Consider the following 14583-nt stretch of genomic DNA (forward strand, 5'->3'; position numbering starts at 1 on the left):
AAGTAAGTTTACATAAAGTTATACTCCTAAGAGGTTTCAAGTATCTATCAACTGAAAAACAAAAGTGTCTATTATATTTTTGCCAACCTTACTCAAAGGAAATTCTTTATGAACTTAAAGACACCAAACTTAGTTGACCACTACCTAGAAGATGTTATTTCCTTTTTGGCTTTTGGTTAAATGGGGAGAAAAGTTAACATGGGAAAATGAGTTTCACCAGTAATTCTAAAACCGTATTTTTAGCCATTCTGTTGACCTTCACAATCAAATACTGTCAAACACTATTAAAAACTTTCATTGGGATATTCTATTCTTCTCTCTTATGGATCATTTCTGAAAAAGTAAACTGATTAAAAGCAATAAAATTAAGATTAGAATATTACCCAGAAACACATTGACTGGATATATTACACAGCCACTATCTAGCCCCAATATAAACTAAGGGGAAAATGGGAATCATTATCACTATCCAACCCCAGACACAAGGCAGCTCTCAATTTATGCAGAAGAGAACTGTTACAAGGCTGCTTCCAGAATGTCAAGAGATTGTGATTATAAGTCCAGGAAATAGAAGGGAGAATCCAAAACCACAAGTTATTCCAGTAGCTACAGAATTGGTGACATAGTTACCCAACCTGAAAGATGGAGAAAAAAGAGTAGGTCTATTGCTTAAGCTAATGGCATCAGTTAGATATAAGTTACCTGTAGGACACCTAGTAAAAATACTTCTAAGAAGTTGTAAGTATATACCAAACATTCATGGGGAACCATGAAAAGGGATGATCAGAAAAAGCTGAAGGACACCTATAGGTTTACGAAGCAAATATTTGTGGGAAATTTACCAGGCATTAAATGAATTGGTACTGAGAAGGAGGAGAAAGGATGGGGAAAATCACACAGGTAATTTTAACACAAGGAGATCCCACACATATCAGAGGTATGTTCATAGCCTGGGAGAGCTGAAAACAATCATCCATCATTTCAAGAGATTAGTTATTTGTTTTCAATTGACACATTGTGTAAGTTGCCAAAAACTTAACCTGAGTTCAGTGTAAACAATCAAAACTTTGACAATCCGCTTTAAACATAAATTAGATATTACCCAAAGTCCTTTACTGACCAGAAGTTCAGTTTTAAAATTAATCCACCTTCTACACAACTTGCCCAATAGTCTCTTTCTGGCCTACTCCTTGTAATAATTTAGCATCTTCAGCCTTGTCTCTAGTTTTCTCATATTTCCCATGATAGTTTAACACCTTTACAAGTCTTTCACTTTGCAATTTAGTTCCCCCAGTGCTAACTCTTAAGTGACACATTATCTATGAAACTCTGTAGCTTCTTCTTTTTTTTTTTTAATGAGCTCTGTTCTTTTGGATCTATATCATAATACAAGTCATAACTAAGTTTGGGAATTAAACCTTCCTGAAGAGTAGGTCACTGAGGTGAATATTAACCCCCAAAAAGCTATTCGGCAATAAAACAGAACAAAAGACTGATCTGTGCAATGGCATGAGTGAACCTCAAAATTATTATGCTTTACTGTAATAAGTCAGATACAAAAGACTACACATCTATGATTCCATTTGTATGACATTCGAGAGGGCGAGAAACTATAGAGACACAAAACAGATCCATGATAGCTAAAGCCTGAGGATGAAGAAAATTAATTCACTGCAAGTTTGGTCATATGATTTGCATTATCCAATAGGAGGCAGAAGGGACAGTGTCCCCGTTCCAAACCTAAGCTTTAAGAAACCCTGGGTGTTTCCACTCTCTTGTACCTCTGCATCTCCATAAAAGAACACACCTGGATAAACTGCTGGTCAAAGAAGGGTGAAGAAGGGGAAATTTTTCAGACTATGTATGTACACCAGCAATGTGAGGCAGAGCTACCCCAAAACAGAGCTATCTAGTCAAGTTGAAGATCAGAACCCAGCTAACCCACAGAAACTTAAGTGTAAATTAATTAACACTCAACTACTACATTTGTGGAATTTTTATTACACACCCATGATATAGCAATGGCAAACTAAGTTGTTGAAAAAGTTTTTTTCAAATTTACCAAAAGCTAGGAAGACTTCGATGAGCAGTCTATAGTATAATAAGCAACTCCAGTAATAAGCCACAAATATATGCAACAGGAGTCTCAAAGACATTGTACAAAAAATCATAGCGAAATATTGCGAGCATGCTGATGATCTTCATAAAAATATTCAAAACCAAGCAATTTTTGGGCACTCTACTTATGTGTTAAGACTACAGAGAAAGGCAAGAAAATTACTAACACAAAATTAAATACAATAATAGCAGGGAAGGGAAGAGGATCAGGACAGGGATGCAAGCAAAAAAAGCTCACACTGAAGATCTCAAATGCTCTGGCATTATGTTACACCATATAAGCTGGATGATGGAAAAAAAATTAAACACCTAATTGTCTTTATCAAATACATGTTAACGAAGGTATTATACCAAAAATGCATATTAACACACACATCCACAAAAGGCTTGTTGAGCATATATATATATATATATATATATATATATATATATATATATATACACACTAAGACCTGTATACCTGTCCCTCACCCACAGAGAGCTTAATTATGGACCCTGGGCAGAATGAACTTCATAGCACAGACAGCTAGAGACTGGAAAGAAATTATTATAGCAGGATCATCTGGGAAGACTAGAAGATTATCTAGGAACACCTCAATTGTAGTATTTCTTCTATAATAGCTAACATCCTCTTCTAAGGAATTTAATAAATCCCCTTAGCTACAAGAAGTTGAGATTTTATTTATCAACAGGTATAAAACAAGGCAATAAAAACACAGCCCAGTAAGCAGATCACTTTCTGCACATTCCCTGCATGTTCTATAGATTGCATCATGCATCAGCAGAGTATGCCACTGGCAAACAGCAAGGGCTCCAGACCTTCACATAGCCTTTGATGTGCTTAGACCCTTGCATTTCATATACTACTGCACTGGCCCTTGCCTCTAGTACATTCTCCATTACAGTCATTTTCCTTGTGTAATCTGTTCACAATGTAACAACCGAGTTGTCGAATTACAATTCCAATGTCCTCCTCATTTTTATCTCAGTAGTGGAAATGCCTACAAGAATGTGAGGTTTTTAGTTTTCAATATTTGCCTCCATTTGTCTGCTTTTACTCCCATGATTAGGAAATCATCAAATGACATACTGTATACTTGAACTTGTTTTGAGTATAGTACATATATTGGGCGCTTACTCTGCCCTCATTTTTTGTTTTTAAGGAAATATCTAATCCACAGTCCAAGCTAAAACAACAACAACCTTGTTTTATTTCCTGTGATTTCTTCCCTTCCCAACCCCATTCTGTTGTTGTCTACTGGTGGAGATGTATAGCCAGAGTTGCCCATCTGTCAGATGATCCATGGCTTATGATCTGGGTGAATAAACCAGAGTAAATAACATTCCACCTGCAAAAAAAATTGCACAACATAAAAAAAGAACCTGCAAATTGGACAAGGAAGCCAAGCCTACAATGGCACATATTCTTCTTATGGCTAAAGAACTATGGCAACTAAAGCTCAAGTTACAAGAAACTTGAGCTTCATAAATGAAGCAGAGTAATAGCGAAAAAAAAAAAAAAAGTACTTATCATAAAGCAAAAAAACCCGATCCTAAGAAAGGTCTCAACAACTTATAGCTACCAATTGTATTTTTCCAGAAACTCACAGATCTTTCTTTAAAAACTTCAAGTCTCAAAAAAAAAAAAAAAAACCCAAAAAAAAACCACATCAAGTCTCTCTTCTTTGCAAACACAAGAGATAGAGAGGTTCCCTTGACACTGGAAAATTACAGCAAGAGTAAGAATTCTTATTATAGGCAATTACCTCAAAATAGTCCCGCAGAACTGGGGATTGTGTAACCACAAGAACACTACTGATGATCATTTGTAACTATGGCCAAATTATCCAAAAACCTTTTCCAAATCAAAATGATGAATATCTGAATGAAACTCTGCAAGAGTGCACCCTAGTTTTTCTTGGACATACATGTGAAGTCGGCAGTCTCAGCTTCACATTGGCATGAACACTGCTAATATCTTCTCACCTTAAGTTATCTGAGGTTCCTAGGATTTCCTTTTTATCTCTAAGTAAACATATACAGAACACATCTACTATCCAACCAACATCACAAGGAATAGTACTTACTCCTTTTAGAGTAACATTTTGGTAACACAGAGTGGACTTAGCAACATAAAAAGAAAGGATAGTCTGTCCAAAAACTGTTAGAAATTTAGTCTTTATGCTAAAAAAGAAAAAAAAAGGTCTAATAATACTGTTTCCTAACTAATATTAGAATATTTATTCATCAAGAAAAACTAGAGGGGAAAAAAGTTTGGTGACAGCACTAAGAACAAAATATAGGACTACTACCTGCTCCCAGGTCTCAGTCCTCTGAAGGAACTGCATTCACATCTTGATTAATAATTATTATTCCCTGAGTGTTGACAGTTATTTCCCGTTATTCAATGTATGCAAAAACATTCTTTCCCCCAAAGGATTTTCATGATATTAAACAGACATCTAACAGACAGAGGCTTAATAAAAACCAAAACAAAACAAAACAAAAAAAAAAAAGCTAATTAGTTTTCATTGTGGAAATATCAAGAGTAGGAGGAAACATATGTAGAGGCTAAAGAAAGAAATCTCTCAAAATGTGGATGTCCTAGGATCAAAATAGATTGTCTGCCCTACAAAGCCCATCACAGAAGTACTATATCTCTAGAGAATACTCATATAAGAAGAAGAGTCATCAAGTTCATTATGAGCTAAAATTATCTTAATTTGTAGGCATTGGGACCACAGAAAAGCTGGAGCAAAATTCCTAGAACAAAGTGACTAACCTATGTTAAATATATTTCATTAATTTTGCATGTGTTATGTTTTGAGGTTAAGAGTGAGAGAGAAATTCAAAACATACCTGAAGACTTCTTTCCCAATCTTGTGGAGATTCTGTTGTGTGGGGTTTTTTCCCACAAAGGGTGCTTCTGAAAGATTTCAGAGTGGTAACACTGGAGACTACAGACCATCTCTTGCCCACTCATACACACAGAAACAGATGTAAAACATCCTTCCTGACCTAACTCTAAACTGGACCAATTTGGGACCAATTTTGTCTAGTGCCTGAAAACTACCAAATCATGAAAAAGCCGTTTTTATTTTCCCCAGCCAGTACCATTTCTCTCTGCCTTGTTGCAATGTCAAAGAAAAAGAGGAGTTTGAATCTTGATGTCTTTCTGGGTTAAAATAAAGTGAAAATAAGTGCCTGGAATAGGACCTTCCAATTCATTTTCATGTTTTAACTTTGTCACATTTTTCCTGAAAGCTTAGAAATATTTCATAGCATCCTTTCAATCACCCACCAGGAAGAGTTTTCCTTTCTCATTTCCCAGAGTGGGGAGGTCGCCAATTCACTCCAGGTGAAACTTATTATCTTCAAATAGATCACAGCCTTGGGGAAAAAAAAGGAAGGTAGCCAGGACTCAATGGTGTGAACTAACAAGCACCATGAACACCAAGGTTCTGAGTGCATCTTATGCAGCCAAAAAAAGAAAAAGAAAGAAAGAAACTCCAAGGGAGTAGTTGCTGGAGATAAATAAGCACGTGTTCTCTCCAGGTTCAAATGCTCTTTCTTTCATATATTCATTTCATTCAAAATGTTCCTTATGGTAAAAAGTGCTTTCCGTCTTGAATTTTTTGTCACTATATTTATATCATTATATATGTACCCTTATCCACATATAATTTATCAATATATGCACTAAAGAGGAGGGAGAAGTTCTTAAGCTCAGCAACAAAGGTGCCATGTGCAACATACACGAATTCGACCTTACTTTACACAGAAGTGGAAATTCAACATAAGCTGACAGGGTGTGTCCCATCACTAACTTGCTATAAACTGCCAGGCCATATTCCCCAACGTGCACTGCTTTCACCTCAGGCTAAGACACTCTGCATAATGTTAGTCTCTTCTCAGTTTTCCAGAAAGCTCAAAGAGGCTTCCTGTTCTAACTTCTCTCATCTATTTTTAAAAACCACGTATGTATTTCACATTAGACAGCAATTAACCACACTCGCTGTAGAACACTTAGGGGGAGAAAACATCTTCCAATTCAACCAGGATACTATGAGTGTTTTTTAATGAGTCCCCCCACCCCTTGTTTAAACTTTATTCAGTCTCCTGAGAGGTTCTAGAGCCCTGCCTTAACTTCCAACTAAAGGATTTCTCTATCCTGAATATTTCATTGTGCCAATTAAATGCAGAACAATCTGAACAGACTACACAATACCACCAGTCTTGCTTCAAATTCTGGGAGAAGCACTTAAGTGCTACACCTAGATTAAGTCGTAATACTCTTGCACACAATTCGTAAGTTGCAGGTTTGTTTCTAACAATCATAAATATGTAACTCTTTACCTATGCTTTGTTGATGAACTCCTCCCTCCTGTCTTTTGAGGGAGAAAACAGTAATTTAATCGTTAGGGCTTTTCTTTTTTAATGTTTTTCTTTTTTACCTTTTGACCCCCTTCACTCATTTCTCCTACCCAATCCTCACTCCTACCTCTGGCAACCAACCACTCATCTCTTCTCAGTAACCATGAACTTGAGTTTTGTTTTTAAGACTCCATGAAAGAGACTGTCTTTATTCACCATCTATAGACATTTTGCTTGTTTCCATATATTGGCTATTGTAAATAATGCTGCAATGAATGTAGGAGTGCAGATAGCTTTTTGAAGGTTTTCCACTCCTTGTAATAAATATCCAGAAGCAGAAGTGCTGAATCGTGGTATTTCTTTAATTGAGCAACCTCCATACAGTTTTCCAGTGTGGCTGAACGAATTTACATTCCATCAACAGTAGAGGAGGAGAACATCTTCTCCACATCCTCACCAACATTTGTTATTTCTTGGCTCTTTGATACTAGTCATTCTGACTGGTGCGAGGTGATAGATAACTGATTGTGGTTCTGATTTTCATTTCCCTGATTAGTGATGTTGAGCATCTCTTCACATACCTATGGACCAGTTGCAGGTCTTCTTGAAAAATGTGTTCAGATTATCTGCCCATTTTTTAAGATATTTTTCTTTTGAATTGTAGGGGTTCACCTTTATATATTTTTGATATAAACCCTTTATCAGACACATGATTTGTAAATACATTCTCCCATTCAGTAGGCAGTATTTTGGTTTGTCTTCTCCCCTTACAGAGTAGAAGCTTTTCAGTTTGATGTAGTCTCACTTATTTCTGTGTCTGTTCTTATTTTGGGGGTCAGATCCAAGAAAATCATTGCCAAGATCAATGTCAAGGAGCCTACCACTGAGACTAGCTTGGAGTTTTATGGTTTCAGATCTTATGTTCAAGTGTTTAGCATATTTTTGAGTTACTTTTTGTGTTTGGTACAAGATAGTTTTAAATTATCTTAGTTCTATCTTAAATCTATTAACAGCCTTATACATATGGCTGCCTAGTGTCACCCATACCATTTATTGGAAAGACTGTCCTTTCCCCCTATGTTCCTGACTTGTCATAAAGTGACCATTTACATGTATCCATTTCTGGGCTCTGTTCCATTGATATTGATATTATGTGTTTATGCTAATAACACAGTCTTTCAGTTACTAAGCTTTGTAATGTAGTTTGTAGTCAAAAAGCATAATGTCTCCACATTTGTTCTTTCTCAAGACTGCTTTGATTATTCATCATCCTCTGTAGTTCTATACAAATTTTAGGATAATTTGTTCTATTTCTATGAAAAATGCCACTGGAAGCTTGATGGGGATTGCACAGAATCTGTACTTTGCTTTTAGTATGGACATCCTCAATACTGATTCTTCTATTCCATCAGCATGAAAATCTTTCAATGGAAAGATTTATGTCTTCAATCTCTTTTTTTATTAATTTATTTTTATTTTTTTTATAAACATATGATGTATTTTTATCTCCAGGGGTAGAGGTCTGTGAATCGCCAATCTTTTGATACCAGTTGAGACCTGATTTGTGATCCAGGATGTGATCTATTCTGGAGAATGTTCCTTGTGCACTAGATAGAGAAGAATGTGTATTCTGTTGCTTTGGGATGGAATGTTCTGAATATATCTGTGATGTCCATCTGGTCCAGTGTGTCATTTAAGACCTTTATTTCCTTGTTGATCTTTTGCTTGGATGATCTGTCCATTTCAGTGAGGGGAGTGTTGTATTATTGTCGATGTGTTTCTTTGATTTTGTTATTAATTGGTTTATATAGTTGGCTGCTCCCATGTTACGGGCATAGATATTTAAAATTGTTAGATCTTCTTGTTGGACAGACCATTTGAGTATGATATAGTGTCTTCCTCATCAAATATTATAGTCTTTAGCCTAAAATCTAATTGATCTGATATAAGGATTCTCACCAGCTTTCTTCTGGTGTCCATTAGCATGGTAAATTGTTTTCCACCCCCTCACTTTAAATCTGGAGGTGTCTTCAGATCTAAAATGAGTTTCTTGTAGGCAGCATATTGATGGGTTTTTTTTTTTTTTTTTTTTTTTTTTTTTACCCATTCTGATACCCCGCGTCTTTTGATTGGGACATTTAGCCCATTTACATTCAGGGTAACTATTAAGAGATGAATTTAGTGCCATTGTATTGCCTGTAAGGTGACTGTTACTGTATATTGTCTCTGTTCCTTTCTGATCTACTACTTTGAGGGTCTCTCTTCGCTTGGAGGACCCCTTTCAATATTTCCTGTAGAGCTGGTTTGGTGTTTGCAAATTCTTTTAGTTTTTGTTTGTCCTGGAAGCTTTTTTTTTTTTTTTTAAAGATTTTATTTATTTATTTATTTGACAGACAGAGATCACAAGTAGGCAGAGAGTCAGGCAGAGAGAGAGGAGGAAGCAGGCTCCCTGCTGAGCCGAGAGCCCGATGCGGGGCTCAATCCCAGGACCCTGGGATCATGACCTAAGCCAAAGGCAGAGGCTTTAACCCACTGAGCCACCCAGGTGCCCCTGTCCTGGAAGCTTTTTATCTCTCCTTCTATTTTCAATGATAGCCTAGCTGAATATAGTATTGTGTTTTTCTTGTTTAGTGCTCTAAATATATCATGCCAGTTCTTTCTGGCCTGCCAGGTCTCTGTGGATAAGTCTGCTGCCAATCTACTATTTCTACCATTGTATGTTACAAACTTCTTTTCCTGGGCTGCTTTCAGGATTTTCTCCTTGTTGCTAAGACTTGTAAATTTTACTATTAGGTGACGGGGTGTGGACCTATTCTTATTGTTTTTGAGGGGGGTGGTTCTCTGCACCTCCTGGATTTTGATGCTTGTTCCCTTCACCATATTAGGGAAATTCTCTACAATAATTCTCTCCAATGTACCTTCTGCTCCCCTCTCTCTTTCTTCTTCTTCTGGAATCCCAATTATTCTAATGTTGCTTTGTCTTATGATGTCACTTATCTCTCTAATTCTCCCCTCGTGGTCAGGTAGTTGTCTCTCTTTTGCTCAGCTTCTTTATTTTCTGTCATTTGTTCTTCTATATCACTAATTCTCTCTTCTGCCTCATTTAACCTAGCAGTAATAGCCTCCATTTTTGATTGAACATCATTAATAGCTTTTTTTATTTCAACTTGGTTAGATTTTAGTTTTTACTTCTCCAGAAAAAGCTTTTATCTCTCCAGAGAGGGTTTCTCTAATAACTTCCCTGCCTTTTTCGAGCCCAGCTAGAACCTTGAGAATCATCATTCTGAACTCTAGATCTGACATATTACCAATGTCCATATTAATTAGGTCCCTAGCCTTCAGTACTGCCTCTTGTTCTTTATTTCAGGGTGAGTTTTTCCGCCTTCTCATTTTGTCCAGATAAGAATATATGAAGGAGCAATTAAAATACTAAAAGGATGGCAAAGACCCCAGGAAAATGTGCTTTAACCAAATCAGAAGAGACCCCAAATGGCCAGGGTGGGGGGGATAAAAAGAAGTTCAGAATAAAACAAATTAAAAGAAGAAAACAAAGAAAAAATATATTTAAAAAAATATATATATATACATATATTAGACTGGTGACTAGAACAGGGTCACCTGCTTAATTCTGGGAGTATTTTGGTCTCTTAGAAGAAACTACCTCCCAAAATTTTAAAGCATGAAAAACATATATAAGGGTAAACACAATGAAGGGATGGAATATGCCTATAAAGATGGAAAAAAGGGGCACCTGGGTGGCTTAGTGGGTTAAAGCCTCTGCCTTCAGCTCGGGTCATGATTCCAGGTCCTGGGATCGAGCCCCGCATCAGGCTCTCTGCTCAGCAGGGAGCCTGCTTCCTCCTCTCTCTCTCTGCCTGCTTCTCCACCTACTTGTGATCTCTGTCAAATAAATAAATAAAATCTTTAATAAAAAAAAAGATGAAATAAACTTTAATTTCTAAAAAAAGGAGTTGATAAGTAAGTTGGTTGGGAGAATAAAAAAAAAGAAAGTAGAGAGAATTTGCTCAGACTGGAGACTAGAACAAGCCCAGAGCTAGATTTAGTGCATATTTTCATCTATTAGAAGAAGTTGTACCCCAAATTTTTTTAAAAGAAAAAACCTTATGTGTATATAAAAAATAAAGTTAGATACATTGAAGTATAAAATATGACTATAATAATGAAGGTTCAAAAAAGTTTGTTTTTTGTTTTTTGTTTTTTTTTAAAAGACATTTATTCAGCGTCATGATCAGACTATTACATTTAGCAATCAACAGCATGGGTGCAAAAAAAAAAAATCTACATTAAAACCCTTTGTTGGAATGCTTTACACTTTCCACAGAACAGAAACTAAAATAACCTGTTATACAATTAATCACAAATACAGTCCTCGAGTTTTTTTGCCCATACACATGAGTATTGTCTAAAACATGTCTTCTTTGTAGCAGCTAGGCCCTGCCACCACTGTGCTTGGCTGAGTTCACAAATCTGTTGTAACCGGTAGCTTCCCTGTCACTTCTCTGGCTCTCCTCTCCTGCTAAGCTTTGTTTCCTGGCAGGAATTAAAACCTTCTGCCACTGCCATAGCTGCTGCTGCTGCTGGAACCACCATAGCCACCTTGGTTTCATGGTTTGGCGAAGTATTGGCCTCCACCACCATAAGGGCCAGAGCTTCTGCCTCCAAAATTACCTCCTTTCATGGGTCCAAAATTTGAGGACTGATTGTTGTAATTGCCAAAATCATTATAGCTTCCGCCACCTCCAAAGTTGCTTCCATCATTACCGAATCCGTTATAGCCATCCCCACTGCCACCATATCCACCACCACCTCGACTGCCACCAAAGCCACCTCAACCACTGAAGTTTCCTCCGCAACCAAAGTTGTCATTCCCACCAAAACCACCTCCATGACCACCACCAAAGTCTCCAGAACCACTTCGACCTCTTTGGCTGGATGAAGCACTAGCCATCTCTTGCTTAGAGAGCGCTTTCCTTACTTCACAGTTGTGGCCATTCACAGTATGGTATTTTTGAATGACAATCTTGTCTACAGAATCATGGTCATCAAATGTTACAAAAGCAAAACCCCTCTTTTTGCCACTGCCTCGGTCAGTCATGATCTCAATCACTTCGATTTTACCATACTGTTCGAAATAATCTCTTAGATGATGTTCTTCAGTGTCTTCTTTAATGCCACCAACAAAAATCTTTTTCACAGTTAAGTGGGCACCAGGTCTTTGAGAATCTTCTCTTGAGACAGCCCTCTTTGGTTCCACAACTCTTCCATCCACCTTGTGTGGCCTTGCATTCATGGCTGCATCCACCTCCTCCACAGTGGCATATGTGACAAACCCAAAGCCTCTGGAGCGCTTGGTGTTCGGATCTCTCATTACCACACAGTCCATAAGTGTTCCCCATTGCTCAAAATGGCTCCTCAGACTCTCATCGGTTGTTTCAAAGCTCAGACCTCCGATGAAGAGCTTCCGCAGCTGTTCAGGCTCTTTGGGAGACTCTGACTTAGACATGAGGGCGGTGGGAGGGGAGACTTTAACGATGCTTACTCGGCGGCCTCCACTGGCAGAAAAAAGTTTTGTTTTTGTTTTGTTTTGTTTTGTTTTGTTTTAATGAAATGTATTGTTAAGATAAACTAGTTAAAAAACGTTAAAAGAGGAAAGGGTAAAAGTTAAAAAAAAATTGAAGAAAAAAATAAAATTAAAAAAAAATTAAATTAACTGCAAGACTAAAGAATCATGGGGAGAAAGCCAAGAATTTCATGCTTGGTGAACTTGGTCATGGCTGGATTTCTTGTTGATCTTCTGGGGGAGGGGCCTGTTGTAGTCATTCTCAAGTGTCTTTGCCCGAGTTTGAATTGCACCACCCTTACCAGGGGCAGGGCTAAGTAATCTTCTCGGGTTCGCTTTCAGGAGCTTTTGTTCCCTGAATGATTTCCGTTGAGTTCCCGAGGATGGGAATGAAAATGGCGGCCTCCCAACCTCTGGCCTGGAGGAGCCCAGAGCTCGGGGTCCCACTCCTCAGTGTGCCCTCAGAGAAAAGCTCTCAATCACTCCCATCTCCCTGGCCTCTGGCTGTGCTCTGAGCTCACCCAGACTGTGATCGGTTCAAAGTAACCCCGAGCTGAGAGCTCACTCCTTGGCTCTGTCTCTGTAGCCAGCTTCCCTGCTCTAATACCTGCGAGCTCTGCAACACTCAGATGCCCCCGATCCTTTTGTGACCCCAGGGACATGGGGCCATGCTGACCCCGCATGGGCTTCACCCCGGTTTAGCCTCTGGAGCAATGTCCCTCAGTGGAGCAGACTTTTAAAAGTCCTGATTTTGTGCTCCGTTGTTCTGCCACTTGCTGTGAGCCGGCCCCCGCACTCTGTCTTCCTGTCGCTTTGGATTCACTTCTCTGTCAGTCCTACCTTTCAGAAAGTGGTCAATTTTCTGTTTCTAGAATTGTTGCTCTTCTTCTTTTCGACTTCCTGTTGGATTTGTAGGTGTTCACAATGATTTGATAAGCTATCTAGCTGATCTCCTACTACCTGATGTGGTCTCAGCCTTCTACTTCTCTGCTATCTTGACTCCTCCCCCCTCCTTCAATCTCTTTATTTATCCTAGTTTTCAATACATAAGTCTTTCACTTCATTGGTTAAATTGTTCCTACATATTTTATTCCTTTTTATGCAATTGTACATGGAATTTTCCGTTATTAGTGTATAGAAACCAAGTCTATGTGTTTTGATTGTGAATTCTTTAACTATTGAATGTATTCATTCTGTTTCAGTAGACCCTTTAGGGTTTATTACATATACCATGTCATCTGCAAATAGTGAGTTATTTTCTTCCTTTACAATTGGATGCCCCCGCCCCTTTTTGCCTAATTGCTCTAGCTAGACCTTCCAAAATTAAGTTGCATGAAAGTGGGGATAGTGAGCATCCTTGTTTTTTTCCTGATCTTAAAGGAAAGCCTTTCAGCTTTTCATCACTGAGTATGATTTATCTGGGCTTGTCATCTATAGCCTTTATTATGTTGAAGTAGATCTCCTCTATAAAGCCTCTATTTTGTTGACTATTAAAAATAGAGGTTGATCAAGATTTTTATACTTCATTTTGTTAATGTGTTATATCACACGGACTCAAACATAGATGGTGATTGTTTCCTCCGTCATTGGAATAAACACTCCATGACTGTGGTGAAGAATCCTTTCAATATGTTTCTACACTCAGTTTGGTAATGTTTTGTTCAGAATTTTTGAGTTTATGTTTATTAGAGATAGTGGCCTACAATTTGATTTTCTTTTGGCATCTTTGGTTTCTGTATCAGGGTAATTCTGGCCTCATAAATATGTTTGGAATATTTCCTTTTTCTATTTTTTGGATGACCTTGAGAAGGGTTAATATTCCTTAAAAATTCATGCATTCTGCTTTCAGAATATTGTCAGATCCTCAGATTGTATATACTTAATATTTGATTAAAAAAAAAACAGTACATTCACTTCAATTTGCAGGTATTACACTTGTCCATCACCAAGAATCAGGAGCTTAAAATTCTATTTCAGTTTCCTGTAGCTTTCTTTCTTCCAAGTGATAAAGTCTATGAAATCATATTACCTTAAAGATAATAAAATGCACTAAGCCATCACATATATACACACATTAAAAATTTCTATATGTTTAGAACTGTGTGAAGCAAGAAGAACCAATTTACTGCATTCTTAAAGTTCTATATAGCACAAATAAAAGTTTAGTTCTGTCAATTTGTTAACTCTTCATTACAGAAAAAGTATGGTTAATGAATAGCTTAGCCAAACTAAGTACATTTCTTTTCTCCAGCAAAGTAAAATTGCCTTTATCTCAACTTATCACCTCTATTCACCGATGCATATCTTCTCTGTAACTTCAGTTGAAATAGAATGTTAACATAAGTGAATATTATTGTTTAGAGGTGCACTGGTTTCTTGTGCAGAAATGTACTTGTTTCTCAGGGTATTACTCACAGAAAATGCTCCTTAGGCAAATAAGTTTGGGAAATGCTACCTTAAAATTCAGCAACTTCTTGACAGTCTTTGGTTACTAATACCCATTTTAAATA

General features: G+C 37.4%; 1 protein-coding gene and 1 pseudogene across 1 annotated transcript in view; both read right to left on the minus strand.

The window, feature by feature from the left end:
- CRPPA (CDP-L-ribitol pyrophosphorylase A) overlaps positions 1–14583 on the minus strand; it is a 306180-nt gene that overhangs the window by 217879 nt on the left and 73718 nt on the right. The window lies entirely within an intron of this gene.
- LOC123387013 lies at positions 10941–12035 on the minus strand (annotated as a pseudogene).

This window comes from Mustela putorius, unplaced genomic scaffold (assembly GCF_011764305.1).
Source record: "Mustela putorius furo isolate JIRA1106 unplaced genomic scaffold, ASM1176430v1.1 tig00003845_pilon_pilon_pilon, whole genome shotgun sequence".
Taxonomy (NCBI): Eukaryota; Metazoa; Chordata; class Mammalia; order Carnivora; family Mustelidae; genus Mustela; species Mustela putorius.